This window comes from Argiope bruennichi, chromosome X1, assembly GCF_947563725.1.
Source record: "Argiope bruennichi chromosome X1, qqArgBrue1.1, whole genome shotgun sequence".
NCBI classification, from domain to species: domain Eukaryota; kingdom Metazoa; phylum Arthropoda; class Arachnida; order Araneae; family Araneidae; genus Argiope; species Argiope bruennichi.
Genome location: NC_079162.1, coordinates 21,381,551 through 21,397,547, shown reverse-complemented (window position 1 = coordinate 21,397,547; position 15,997 = coordinate 21,381,551). Strand labels below are relative to the sequence as shown.

Here is a 15,997-nt window from a genome sequence, read left to right as displayed (position 1 = left end):
CCTTAATCTAAAAGAGGGCAATTTCGAAATGGACCCTTGATTTTCTGTCTATTTATAGGTGATGAAGATAGCATCTGAGCTGGACTAACCTCAACGTGTTACAAGGAGGACTGACCTTATAGGATTTTTAAAGCATCAAGCTCGTCTTTGGTAGAATTGTAAATGAAACCTGCGTTTCTCCAGCCGTGAACCGAAATTCAATTACTTGGCCCATGAAGATTTTTTAAAAGGTTAGTAAATTCTCATCATCATCTAGAAAAAATTCATTGCTATGTTATATATAATTTTTCAGATTAGAAGCTTTGATTTTAGTTCACAAGTTATCGGAGCTGCTATAAGTTAATTAACCATTAAAAAAATCTTCGTTCGTATCGACGCCATAAGATTTGAAAAGAAACTCTAAATTTGAAATTACGTGTTTTTGATAATACAGGAGACAATGAAAATTTCTTTCTCATTTCATAAAAAATGATTAATAAATTATTTAAAACTTGTACATGAAATGACACGAGACGCTGCTTTTTTATCGGATTTACATGTTATTTCTTCAACAGCTAAAACTTCTAGCATCAATTAGAGTTTATTGTTACATAATTTTTTATGAAAATATTTTAAAGCATTTAGGATTTAATTAATGAAAAAAATATGTGAAATATTACTATACTCATAGCAATCGAATTGAGTCAAGAAGTAAATGGCTACATTTCACCCCTTTAATCTGTTATTTCGTTTGTGATCAACGCCTTAATTTGATGATCATCAAATCCAGATGGCCGGTAAGGGTTTTACTGTTCTTCAACTTGAAATTCGCCTCGTCTGAGTCTCAAAAACTTTTATCGGTTATATTTGTTCACTTAAAACATTGTTTTCGTTAACAAAACACATCTTTTTCGCGAATTGAAAAACATTCTTGCCTTTACCATAGTAAAAATAAAGCATTAAATAACGAAATAGAATTTTTTTTCGTTCGTCATGTTTACATTGATACCAAACAAACACAATTAAACCAATGCTGAAGGTAAACAGGCAGAAAAATCGGCGTAAGCACCAAATTTTAGAAAATATCTTATTTTAAAGGTTGGCAAACATTTTAGGGCTGTTCTAAAGTGATATTGGGAATTGGCTTAAACCTCCCGAGCTATCCAGAAAAAAGAAATATATATCTTAAAATGGGGAATTCTCCTCCCTTATAACATTCTTCTCACTTTTATTCTTGAAATAGATTCTGAACACTTAACTTTTATTTCAATCATTTTTAGCATTTCAAGTGTGCTGCATTTTAATTTTTCAAAATTATCTCTGTATTGCAGAAATAATCATATTTTAGAATTTTCATTTCTCATTTGATGAATTAGAAGTTAATGAATTTGTCACCATTAATTAACAGTTCTGTTAATCAGACAACATTCAATTTATAAAAAAAGATTTATTCTTAATTTAAGAAAAATTTATCTTACTTTTATTTATTATTTCGACTGCACGTAACGCAGCAATAATAACAGATATGATATAATTCTGGTTCAAATCTGTTTCGGTATTAAATCTTATATAAAATAACTCGTAACATTTAAAAAACAAATGTAAAAAATCGATTCAACAATTCAACAATTTCAATAACAGAGTTCTGTTAATAAGGTAATTACATTATATATTATTAATACCCTTCTGAAAGAAATCTGGATTTTTAATTGAAAACGGTTTCAATATTTTTTAGAAAATATAGAAATTTATTCATCCTTATTTGTGATTGAAATTTTTTAAAAGAAAAAGTTCTTGTAAGTTACCTACTTACACAGTTTATGAAAGTAAATGGCAATACTTTCCTTGTAGAAAACTTAGTGCTTTTTACAGACTCTAAACCTATTCGACGTCTATGATAAACAACCTAATTGAAGCATACAATAACATTCATTTTCATGATGTATGTTTATACTAATTCAATTATATTATCTACTTTTGTACGATAAGTCAAATCAAATAAAACTTATATTTGTTCTACGCATGAAAATATGTATAGAAATGAAATCTAAAAATCTATGCTATGCAGCGAATCTTTTTTCAAACTTAACTGAAGCAGAAGTTCCGTTAGATATTCCGAGAAAGTTTTTTAATTATCCTGCTCAAAATAATTTTTTTAAAATTTTTAAACTTGAGTAGTAAAAATTTTAGCATTAATAGATCATTATACATTCAACCAACCAGGTTCATCACACAAGACAAAATTTAAAAGTACAAAATGACAAAACACATTAAGATTAAATGGCAGGAGCTAGCTACCTTGGTTCCGCGATGGCTTAACAGAATATTTCGCACGCCGGAATGCGGAACACCGCAAAAACCTGTACTCCAGAGTCATTTTCTCAAGAAATCCACCATTCTTCCAAAGGTGAGTAATTGAAGTTTCTAGAGAGAGGATATTTAATGGCTGTGCTATCGCCATCTGACCATTGTTTTCTGTATACATAGTCGATATCAAAACTTTGAAGATCATTTCTAAAATACCCAAGAGTAGCTTCAACACGTAGAGTTTGGTCAGAATAATGGCAAAATGAAAATATCTTCCAGAAAAAAAACTAACATGTGAAATTTTTTTCTAGAATTAAATAAACCCTAATTTCCCCCCCATTATAGACACAAAAATAAGCGCTAGTAACCATTTGGTGCTTTCATATAGAAATGTTAGATTATAACACTATGATGATGCATGAACTTATTACAGAGGGAGAAAACCAATAAGAAAAGCTATTTATCCACTTCAAAACAAATAAAATATGTTACCTGATCCCCAACTCATCTTGTTTAATTAAATAAATTATTATTTAAAATTAATTAAATTAAATTTCGAACAAACCGCTGTTATCATAAATCCTTAGAGAAAGAGACGCCGAATGATAAATATTGTGTTCAAATCGTATTTATGAGTTCCTGAGAATGTACGAAGAGCAAATTATTTGTTCAATACTTTCTGCGGCCTTACGCAAATGTGAAGTAGTGCTTTAATTGAAGTTCCGAAAATTTCCGCAAGGAATTGAAATAGTAAACCTAATGTGTCGCTAACACCATTGATTACAATCTCTCATGAGCGATAATTTAAGCGGCATACACAGTGGTCCCTGGACGGGGAAGGGAAGAGAAGTTTTGGAGGATATCTTATCTATATAAATTTATTTTACTGTTCAAAAACGATATGCGGTAAAGTTTAGTGAAAAAATGCTTTACTGGAAAAAATAACTCTCCTGAATAAGGGAAAACACACACACACACAAAAAAAAAAAACACCACACACCACCGAATTGTTTTTTTATCAGCTGCCAAACTTTTAACAGAAACATAGTTTTATTAGATAAGTACTAATGCCATTAATGAATATTTGTTATACGACTTCATAGACAATTTCTTCAAGAATGAGAATAACAAAATAGAAAAAAAAATCTAGCAACAGAGAATTGTAAAAAAAAATGAACCTCAGTGCGATTACAGTTCAAAAAATATTTGAGAATAATTGTTACAGCCATTTTTTTCTTAATTATTTTGAGTTATTATTTATTCCTAATAAACTGTTCGTTTTCAAAACTCATCGAAATTCCTAACAAGAATATATGCAATAAAATTACCTAGACAAAAATAAATGTCTCTTTATTAAAGTAATTATTTTTCTCTTGTTTACAGCAACTGGCAATGTTAACATCATGCTTACGCTTATCGAAAAGTTTTTCCCTTCGATTTCTTAACCATAATGAATGTTTTAAATTATTTAACTACTAGGCATCATATCCATATAGGAGAAGATTTTTTAAAAAAAGTCAGTTATTGCATAAACAAAAATACAAAAAAAAAAGATTTTAAGAAAAATCTATGCATTAATTACTTTTATATGATTCGCTTTAATGAAGAAATTAATATTTTTTAAATAAAATTTCGAAAAAATCGTCACATTTTTTACAAAATGTACTACAAAACATTCAATCAAAATACAAAAGTAAAAAAAATCTAATTTAAAAAAAAATGATAATAACATTTATGCATGGAATCAACGGAAAATTTTTATTTAAAAAAATAAACAGTAGTTCAAATTCATTTTCTAAATAAAAATGAATTTTTTTTGCTTAAATTATAATTACATTCTTTGGAATGATAAAAACAAACAAACTCGGAAATTAACAAATATTTCACTAATGTAGTTTAATCTTTATAAGTTTGACAATCTCATAATCGTATAATTTTTGCAAAATTTTAAATTAAAGCTGTTTAAATTTGCTTTAAACTTAAAGTACAATTTATCATACAAATTATAATTAATAATTATTTTTAAAAATATCTATCATATTTCTTTACTACTAATAGATAAAGGAATAAATTTGCCATTAAATCTTAGAGACAAAATTTATTATCAATAAAGAATCAGAAAGAAAGTTCATCATAGAATGTTATTAATTCAACCTTGACTTTCCTAGGGTTTCAGTTTTCATAACCATAAAATGTTTAATGTAAACAAAAATCTCTGGGAAAATGGACTTCAGTCAAATATTTACATAATATGTTGATTTCATGCAACAATTTATTTTATACCCTTAAGCAGGTTTGGAATTCTTAGTTGTGGAGTTAGTCCGCGTGGTAATTGAAAACATTATCATCCAATTTATTTAGAGGCCATTATTCATCATTATCAAAACAAGATTATTCAGAATCGGACTAATGAAATTGTGCATTTTAATTTCTCGCAATAGAAAATGATGATTAAATGAATGCAATTTTAACTTAATTCCTTCTTTGTTTTCATAATGGAAAAGATGAAAATTAAAGGAAAATGCTAAAAGTGAAAGCAACATATTTCCTCAAACGAGTTGTTATTGTTTTAAATTTAAAATAGAAGATCTCAAAATCGGGAAAAAGTAAAATGCTTAATTCAGGGAACAGATACAATATAATTGAGAATTTCAAAAAGAATGTTAAATGAAATGATAATTAGTTTTATAAACGAGTGAAAATGAATAAACTATAATGTATGTTACTAATTCTTTGGGAATTACAAATGTATCCAAAACTTCTTCAGAATATAGAAATTTATAAACTGTTAAAGATATACTCCTGTCATATACTTCCAAATGGAAAAATGCTCATTAATTAAGAGTTATATTTTATATTGTTTGAGTTAATGAATGCACTGCTGAAAAAATATTTTAATATAGATTTTATACAATCCGTCATCCCTATTAAGCATATCTAATAAAATATTCGTGCGACATAGGTATTTCAAACAAAAATAAATCTACCATTCTGAGACTAAATAGATTCAGTGTTTTAAAGCCCAGAATTTATTATTTTAGACCAAACAATGACGGACAAGAGGAAGCACTATGCATTGGGGCGTTTGAAATGGTCTAAATCGTGTAGAATAGCTATATTCTGAGCTTTATTACACTGTCAGTTTTAATTGCATTAGAGTGGGAATTTGGTAATATTCTGGTGTAACATTTTATTGAGTCAAGAATGTTTGACTAAATAAGATTAATAGAACTAGAAGATCATTTAAAAATTTAGAATTTATTATTTTTTCAACAGTTCTATTAACTCAAAGAAAATAAAATTATTTGCATCATTTAGAACATTTTTCATTTGGAAGTGTATGCCTATCTCTAATGGTTTAGAAATTAGCTATTAGGTCACGATAGGAAAGGTATATAAATGATATAGTTTATCGTTGAATACTAGTTGTGGGTAAATGTCACCTTTTATATTCTAACAAAAAATTATCTAAAAACAATTAACACTTGTTTCGGAAAGGAAAGTATTTTTGTGATGAATGCATGTTAATACCATTTAAATTCATAAATATTATCTTCTCGATTTGGTATCCATTTAATTTTGAGTTATTAAAAAATCGTTTATGTAGAAGATTCTAATATATATATTATTTTTATTTAATGTAATTAGAATTTTCAGATATAAGTGTGCCTATCAGGCAAAAAAAGCTTAAATACTTTAAAAAATTAAATTATAAACGAATGAAAAGTCAGAAGAAATGCCAATATATTTTGATAACTAGTTAGAAATCTATTAAATTATGTGTATTGATTCCACTTATTTCTAACATTTTTTTTTCGTAAGAAGTTAATTATTTTAATGAAGATATTGTGCTTGTTTTTAAAAAGTAGCCACTCATATTTTTATCAAGTTAAGCTGTAAGAGTATTATGATTTCCAGTAATAGCTCTGTTTTACTAAACCTTTTAAATGTTTTTTATTAAACCTTTTTGGATTTCTTGAAATTTTTGTTTAAATGATTATAACAAGTAATGTTAATATTATTGAAATAAATGCTTAATATTATGATTTCGTATAATATTGCACCTAAAAACTAATTCGAACAAAAATCGCAAGTAAACTATTTTTTGAGTTTCGATAATTTTGTTTCGATAAATTATTCTAATTTTTTTAAAAATGAAGCAGACAAGCAGAAATGAAAGAAAGCAGGAAAACGAAAATTCATTTCACAACAATTCAAATAAAAAAATTATTACCAGTTTAGTTGAGTAATATTATAAAGTCCCATTTTGAAGCAATACAAGGACTATTTTGGGACAATAAACTTGTATCCCCGTCATTTAACGGAAACGACATTTGAATGGATACACACGCCTCAAACTGCCATACCATACCAGCCAGAATACATTTGTCCCTGACAAATTTAAACAGATTTAAAGCCCATTTATAAGGTGGTTCTACGGGGCAATTGTATTTCCAACCTAACCAATAAAACCACCGTTGTTTGCTTTTCTAACGGAAATTAAGTCTTAAATGCCTTTACATCTTTACTATTGCGGCTGATTATACTAATGATTACTATTATTGCATAGTTTAATTAAATGTTAAGATTTTGGTTAATGTTGATCTGCACTGATTAAATGATTTATAAATCATAATGTATGTCTTCTATACGATGTGTCATTAATTAAATGTTTTATATGCTTGCTTATCATTTTTTATAACTGAATCACGAGTAATTTTGCATTTTTTAGCAAGATGGTAAAGTAAATCGAATTAAATCAACACCTATAATGTTTTGAACGTCCTTTTCCAAGAACTACAAAAAAAAGTATTTCCAAGTTTTCCAAGAAAAATACTTCATCCAATTTCTGCTCAGAAATTATCGAGTTGCTATCTTTTTCTTAGAATAGATTAAACTACTCTTTCAGGAATCACTTAAAAAAGTCGGCACCTTATAATATTATTTTTCACATCGACACGAAATTAAATTTCCAGGCTGTCACAAATTGTTTGCAGCCTTTCAGCTATTTCTAGGAAATTTTTGTAATAATTTTATTACACTATATATATAAGGTAAAGAGAAACTCAGCTAAATGCATTAACATTTTCTAATTTACAAATAAGAAGTATATGTTATGATAAAAACTAACCAGACCCAAATCAAATGTTGTTGTTTGTATTCTGAAATATTTAATAATATAGTTTTTAATATCGATTATAAAATTTAATAACTCTTATAACTCTTTTTAATTATATGTTTCAGAATGCATTAATTTATAAAAGGTCACAGAAGAGAAAAATTCTGGTAATCGTACTTAAAACAATATTAGTAACTTTACTATATAAATTTTTAAACAATATTACATTACTATTATTAAAGTTTCAAGAAACAACATTTCTTCCCCATTTAAGACAAAATACAATTTTTCAGGATCGATTTAGTATACCAATAATCGAATCCGTCGAATATTATGATTGTCTTACATTAATATAATAGAAAAAAAGCTTTTTCCTATGTAGTATATTTCCTTTTCATCACAAATAACATGTTTAAAAAAACCTATATGCACCTAACCAATGCATTTACCTCGTTCAGAGTAAATAAGATTTATTACAAATAAAATGGGAAACAATTTCTGTGAACATACAAAACGCATTAAATAAAGGCCAAATTTTCTTGGTTAGTGAGTCATTTTTACGAAAATCGAAATGAAAATAAAGCAATGCATTTATATGAAAAGATTGCGTTATTTAGACAGTTTTTTTTTTAACATTTCGTTTAGCTTTGCGGTTGACTTCCTACATTGTTGATAAAGGAATAATTTCTTTTCTCTTACAATTTCAATACAAGAATAGAATTTTTGCATATAACAAGCTTTGAAATTAAAGTCTAGCATGCAATAAGTTGCATATCTAAATAACAGATGCACAACCGCACAATGGTTGTTTATTCATATTCGCACAGATGCGAATATGAATAAACAACGATTATTTACAAGAAAAGCATTAAACAAAAGTGACTTGCAAAAAAATATTGCACCTGTTAAGTTGGAAAGCAACTTATTACAGAATAACGGCGCTTTCTGAAATAAACCGATCCCTCTAATTAGTCTACGTTGCATGCATGCATGCACAAAGCCAGGTTATGGCACAAAAATACCGATAGACGTCGGTGGTGGTAGTTATGGATGGGCGCCGAATCCCATGAGAAAAAGAAAAATTCGAAACACTATGAAGATACGCCAAATACGCTAAAAGGGGTTTGGGAATTTTTGAAGACTAGGGATATATAAGCTTGTAAGTCATTGGGTACATACCACTCAAGCCGCTCGAAATTACTTTGTCAAATAATTTGCATCTGAGTGAACTTTCATTATTTCTCATTGACAACAACGACACGAACTTTTTAAAGATATTTGATAATTTGCTTTATTGTTTTTAATAATTTTGTTTATGAAAGATGTTTAAATAAATTCTAATATTTTAATTTTTATATAATTTACTTCCCATTGATATTCATTTTGGATTTAAGCTTCATGTCCTTCTCTTAATGTTTACTGTGCTTGACGCGTTTATGATTTTTGTTTTGATCTCCAAACTTTCAATAATTTTCTCGCCTTTAAATAACACAGATAAACTACTTTTTTTAGAAGCGAGTTTTTATTTTCTAGTTGACAATCCTTAATACATTGACCAAATAATAATCACCTTAGATAACATCACTTTCTATTTTAAAGCTGCTAAATGGGTTTCTCTAAATTTTTTTATGATGTTCAATTTTTTTAAAATTTTGCTCGATTTTCATTGAAAAATTTTATTTCTTACTTTTTACTACACTAATACAAGAGTGTTTAAAAACCAATCATATTTATTTTATTCAATTTTTTTGTTTTTTGTTTTGAATGCATTTCATTATTTAGACTAATGCAATTTCGAAATCTGAAAAAAAAAAAAAAAAAAAAAAACAATTTTCAAGTTGACTACTAGATGGCGCTACATGTAAAACTGATATTAGTTAATATGTTAACCAATGATTAATTTAAAAATTATTAAAATATTGTATTATCATAGGGGATAAATAACTGTATAAAAATTAGAGCTTAAGCATGTCCGGATGTGAAAGAAAAATTGACAATAGAATCGCTTGTTTCGAAACACTGTAATTGAAGTTTGGAAAGGAAAACAAAAGTAAAACGAGAAGAGTTTTTTAAATTTTAAGGTAAACATGGGAAGAATGTTCTTTACCCTCGTGTCCAAAAGTAAAGCATAATATGTAAGATGCGAAAAATTTGGAGTAAATATGGCTATAATATACCAGAATTAGTTGTGAGAATTGTGGAACCTACAATTTCGAGAACTCATTTTTTTTTATAGAAAAGATTCGGTAAAGAAAGCATTTAAGGGAGCGAACAGAAAGGGATTTAGGTCACCGCTTTTCGGAAAACGGATTATGATTTGCAGCTTTTATCATGGATTTTGTTTGCTGAGTGCAATGATTACATGCATTTTAGAGGTAAAAAAAACCCCATATATTCTGGTATAAACGTAAAGGTATCTTTTAAGTTTAATTTTCCCGCGTCCTTTTTACTTATAACTTTCACAGTTATCAAAGTAATTACACGGAACTTAGATAATATGTGGCAATATGCCCATAATAAAATAAAAAGTCAATATTTTGTATTTTCCAGCAATTATGAATACGTGAAACAAATATTTTTTGATTGTGAATGCAAAATATAACATTGTTTTTCTTTTATAATTCCGAGGCTCTATATATTGGACAGATTATATAAAAAATTTCAGAAAACACTGTTAAAATTAAAAAAAAAAGGAATTAAGGATAGCCGGATTTTATTTGCTTTTTAAGAGAAACTTGATGAAGGGTATTCACAAATAGCTATATTTTAAACTTGGATCTTCAAAAAGTTATATTGAATTATATAAAGGTTAGGAATATGCTAAATTTAAATTAGATTCAGGTTTAAAAGTATCAATTCGTGGGAAAAGCCTTATTGAGTCACTCTCGGAGAAAAATTGAAATTCGTCTCGCTTCAATCAATGAAAGTATCTTTCTGAATTTAAACATCATTTATTTGCAATTTTTACATACGCTGGCCAATATTCAAAATATTTACTTTGAATTTTAATATAATGCTTCACTAATGTATTGCCAAGTATTCTCTTAAGTTTCTCATAATTTGATCGAGAATAGTGTTTTATAAGCAAAATACATGTTTAAAAATTTGAAATTTTTTTTAAGAAACCTGTATGTCTTCCAGAATGCAGTGCTGTTCTACGCAAATGCATGCAATTATTGCTCAGGAAAAAATAAATTCTTGATGAAAGTAGCAAATAATTATTAGCTTTCTGTGAAACGATGGCAGAACAAATCTTTTTCTGTGTCTTCACTTAATCCTCGTAACTAAATATTCTCATTAAAATGTGAATTCCTGCCATTATATGCCCGATGACACTTCAAAGCTGACTCTAAATCATTGTATAAATGTTAACTCAAAATTTTCCCATCTAGCGAATTATTCTTAATCTTTGGGTACATATTAGTACCCTCTTTTGAAGCAATATGAGAGCTATTTCTGGAGGGAAGCTGTGATTTTGAGCCATTGCCAGTTGAGGAGGAGGGCATCAGAAATTCTGCAATTCCAAGCTTCTACAATATGCCAGTAAAAGGAGGATTGATCTATGACGGATTTAATGCGCACTAGGAATGTATATATCGACTCTATAATTAAAGCCGGCCTCAAAACTGTGACCTTTAATGTTGAAGCTCTGTATTCACCTCCGAGCCACTGTGATCCCACAGAAAATGTTGAATTATAGATTGCTTGTGAAATTTAAATGTCTTTCCCAAGGATTGATTTATTATTGCTAATTAAAATAACTGCTTTATCCTTTTAGAGAGAATAAAGAATGCCTCCATATTGATGCAGAGCTTTTTTCCATAACATTTCATTTCATTTTTTATGACATAAGAAATGCTGGATTCATAAGAGTTTCTTCTTTAACCCCTTTTCATGTCATGTTAAAGCAAACGCAGGTGAAAGAAAATAATTAAAACAGTTTCCCAAATCAAAAGTGATTAATGGAAAGCCAATATTTCTACTAGTTAAAAAAATTATTTGACGGCAGATGAGACGCCTGGAGTGACATATAGTTGAATAAATCAAGAACAAAAAAAAAAAAAAAACAACAAAAAACTATTGAATTCTATTTTTATTTTGTAATTTCATTATTCCATTCTGTATGCTATGATGCATGATAATTGCCATGCTGAATAATTCTTCCTGCAAATAATTTTTTTATCAACATTATTGGTTTTTGTAAATAAACGTAGAATTTTTGTAAATCGTTTCATGATAATCATAAATATGTATGACTCAAACTCATCTACGTATCCTGCAAATGCAAAAACTTTCATGAAAAAATGAATCAAGTATAAATTCAAAACCAGAAACTAGCTCTTCATACGTAAAAAAGTTATAACAGAAAACTAATTAATTAATCTTGCTTACAAGTTTATTAAAATTGTCCGTTAGATTTTTTTTTGATTTTTTTTCCTCTAAATCATCATTTTTATGAAGGAAATGTCTTATGTTTTGTAAGAGGTGTTAATGGTCTTCTTTTATTTATTCGACAAACATTTTTTTAATTGCATGGCTGGAGCGAAACATTGGGGAACGGTTTTATTTAGTTCGAGCCCTTTTCTTTTAGAGAATAATAAGGAGCTTTATGGTTATTAAGGGAATGGGCGTGAATATTCGTCAGTTATTTTAAAATATGGCTGCAGTTAGTAGTAATGATGTAGAAATGTTGGATGTTGATATTATAGTGTAACTGAAAAGGTATTAAACAGTAAATCTCAGTCTATAAAGTTACTTCAAAATTTGTTTTGATTAATAATACAGCTCATGAAACAATAAGGGCTCAGTGTCCCCTACAAAAAATGGAACCATTATGTCCTTGCTTCATGCACCGCAACGGAAGTGATGCCGTTTACCAGCTTTTTGTGTTAACAGATAAACTGAGAATTCTATTACTTCAACCCAAGAACACAACATCGGACTCGAGATATTTCAATGGCTGATACACCTCTAGTAACGGCAATTAGAATCCATTTAAGATACGAGGCTCAATGTCGAATATTTATATTATAAAGGTGCATAGAAGGAGACATTAATTGCCGTCCAAATCGCAATATATCCTTTTGAACCCTACGTTAACATTATCATATAACATATTTAATATTATATAATATACACCTTTTATTTAATGAACAAAAAAGAAATCGGTGAAAATCCTTCCAAAAGTTAATGAAAAGAAAAATGAACCCAAATGTGAAAAAGTGAATTTAAGGCATTTGATAGTCTAACATAATGTGCTAAGGTTGTTACAACACATCAAGGGAAAACAAATCAAGCGAAAATTGCTTTAGATTGTTTTCTTCCCATGGCTTGAAGTGTTGATTGATCATCTGCCACTGCAGCATCTGGGCAATTAGCCAAAGGGATGTTCATACACCAACTGCTGACGACACAATACAATAGTGTACGACTTTTTTTTGTCCTTTCTCCCTTACGAACTTGCTCTCTGGGAATTTATTGTCCGCCAGTGAAACACATTTAAGCAATTCTTCGATAACAGGAAAGTCAAAAGATAAGGTTTAAATGATTTGAACTAGAGTTAAAAAGGTCTGTTCCTTTCATCAGTGTTGAACAAGCGGATAAATATCCTGTTCATTAAGATGCATTTTTTTTATCCTTTTTTTATTCAGGGTATTGAGTTAGTACGGGAGAAAGTTTAACTCTTTTAATTGATGATGAGAGGTGTGAATCGCTTAGAGCAAATTGCAGTTTGGTGGAAGTCCTTTCGTAATTGCTGGGAAAAAAAAATAACGTCTCCGTTATTCCCCTTTGGTACGAAAAGAGAAAGGCTTTCTTGAAAACCTTCTTTTTTTAATATCTGACAGCATTTCTGAGTTGAGGAACTTTACTTAAAGCATGATAAAAATAGCCTGTTTTCTTTTTTATTTGCTTTACTTTATGTTCATGTTTGTATTTTTCTTAACTCTATTTACTTGCTTTTATCAGTAAATATGGCACATATATTTATATAAAAAAAGCATTTAAATGATTGCAAGAAAGAAAAATAATATACTCTAATAACTCTAAATTCATAAGGAAATGCATATTTTAGTTGAATCTAATTATTGTTGGGGTAACTGAAAAGTCTTAAATAAATTTAAGTAGAATCATTTGCTTAGGATTCCCACAATATTACTAAACTCTTTTTAAGGCAGTGAGAAGTACGTTTTCCTCCCATTTCCTCATTAAAAAATATCCTCGTAAAACGTTTTCCCATTTTGAAATGAACTCCTCTAATTTGCACTGCTATGATTTCACTATACTTGCTGTCATCTAATGATGTCTCTAGGTAGTGGGAAGGCAAATTCCAGATCGCTCTAATTTTATGCAGCTGAAAACTAATTATGGCATTAAGGCAGATAAAATTAGTTGCTTTCATTCCTTTGAAACAGGAAAAATAAAATAAAATAAAAACCTGTATGCAAATTCATGTAAAAATGCAGTCTATTCTTCTTTGAATTATTTTACTTACGATTAATTTAAATATATTTTCTCCTTTAATTTTTATTGATTGTCCTTCACGATAATCATCTGAATGTTCAAGAGATGTATACCAGTTTAATTTTGAAATGTATTGCAAATTTTACAAGGCAATAAAGAATGTCTTAATAATTAAACATTCCATTGAAATAATCATATTTGGCATTCGACTATGACGTCACTTTGTTAGTTTTACTGTCGTTTTCTACAGATAAATTGAATAAAAATTAAAAATAGATTGGATGCAGTCTGCTTGAATAAGACATTTTTAGATTACTCAGAAGATGAATTATTTTGAACAGCAGCCATGTTAGATGTGCTATTAAAGTACAAGGATTTTTATGTCTTTCAAAAATGTAGCAATGATTTATGAATCAATATCACTTCTTGTATTTTAAAGCCAAACAATAACATTTAAAAATTATTTTTTAGCTTTAAAATGTTTCAAGTTACTTGTTGTATTGTGTTTCCTATATCGACTGTCAGAAAAAGGCGTACATTATGCTATCATCACACATTTTAAAATTTATTTAATTAAATTTGAATTTTTTAAAAACTGAAATTATATTGTGTGTTAAATATGACATACTGCTCAGCTTGAAGCTTATTTCTTGCTGCATAGAAAAATTCTTCTACTTTTTCTTACTACATAGAAAAATTCTTCTACTTTTTCTTACTACATAGAAAAATTCTACTTTTACGCTTGAGAAATATCCGATTGGCCCTTTATTTTTAGATTAAGGGAAAATGAAACCATAAAACTTTTTTTTAAAACAAGGCAGTTTTCCTCTTTTCAATTTAGTAGACAAACTTTTCCCTTTCCGAATCATGTGACTATCTATTCCAATCTTCTTGAGTAAACTATAGATCAAGTCTTTAGTTCTGGTACTAAAAATAAGGTAAACTATCTACAGGGTGATTTAGACACATTAATTTCTTATTATTAAGGAAATCTTAATGGTTTAATAGTATAACTTCTGTGCCAACCCATTAGTAGAGGAAATAGTTTGTCTGCATTATTCACTAGAAAAATATTAAATCTTTTTGCCTTTATAGAGTGAAGTCCTGAATGGATTTAGGACTGTTTTCTATATTTAATATGAAAGAAACAAATTAATTCCCTTCTCAAAGCTCAGTCCAAAAGCGTTCTTCAGTATATGGACTTGCTCTTCATTTTAAAGAAATATTTAATAGTCGCAAAGGACATGTCTTGTTTTGAAAATTCATATCTTTAAGAAAATAAATTCTTTCATTCATGCAACATGTATCAGCCAACCTATGCTATTGTTTACAAAATATTTTATTCGGCGAAATGTATTTTATCATTTCCTTAAAAAAATCATTTATATAGATATCGCTGTCGCTGACATCAAAAAGTATAAAATGTATTCTAAACTAATGCAAGAGAGATATAAAAATGTATTTTTAAATTAATTCTTCCCTAAAGATGCGATGTCAAAATTATGTATATAAAAACACATTTTAAATCATTTAAAAGATTGGGTAATGTTAGTTATTTTCTGTTGCTTATTTAATTTTTTTCTAAAAAAATAATGATTGATGTATTACATTACAGTTTTCTAAACGATAGAGAAAGACCTCAAATGGTAACGCAAAAAATGCAATCTTTAAAAAATACTCTTCTTATTCAGCGGTTGTTTAATTCAATACATTGAAGGTGGTGACTTTCATTCAGCGCAGTTTTAAAGAGGATAAACCGAATTTCTCTGCATGCAATATAGTTGTAATCTGAACATATACTTTCTTGATATTTTAAAGAGAATGTAAAAATAAATAAGAGTAATCGCTGTCTTGTAGTAGAAATATATTCATGAAAATACCTATTATTATTTTTTATATCGGTAAGATTGTTAAAATTTTTCAAACAATTAAATTTACTTTAATTCTTTCTGTTTTCTATTAAATAATGCTTTGCCGGCACATATAGTTATCTTTTGTTAATATACAATTGATGTTGTACAGAAATATTATGTTACATATAGAATTCTGTAACTTTCTTTTGCAACTGCAAAAGGAAAATATAATAAATTACAAAATTTGCTTTGCAAGAAGCAACTGTATACTCATGCG

General features: G+C 28.2%; 1 protein-coding gene and 1 long non-coding RNA gene across 2 annotated transcripts in view; one reads left to right on the top strand and one right to left on the bottom strand.

The window, feature by feature from the left end:
* LOC129958911 (5-hydroxytryptamine receptor 2A-like) overlaps positions 1-15,997 on the bottom strand; it is a 70,786-nt gene that overhangs the window by 44,998 nt on the left and 9,791 nt on the right. The gene's annotated exons all lie outside the window — the stretch shown is intronic.
* Positions 1-15,997, top strand: part of LOC129958914 (uncharacterized) — a 94,130-nt gene that overhangs the window by 77,642 nt on the left and 491 nt on the right. Inside the window, exon 2 of the long non-coding RNA XR_008783348.1 lies at positions 59-230. This is a non-coding gene — a long non-coding RNA (uncharacterized LOC129958914). The remainder of the gene's footprint in view (positions 1-58; positions 231-15,997) is intronic.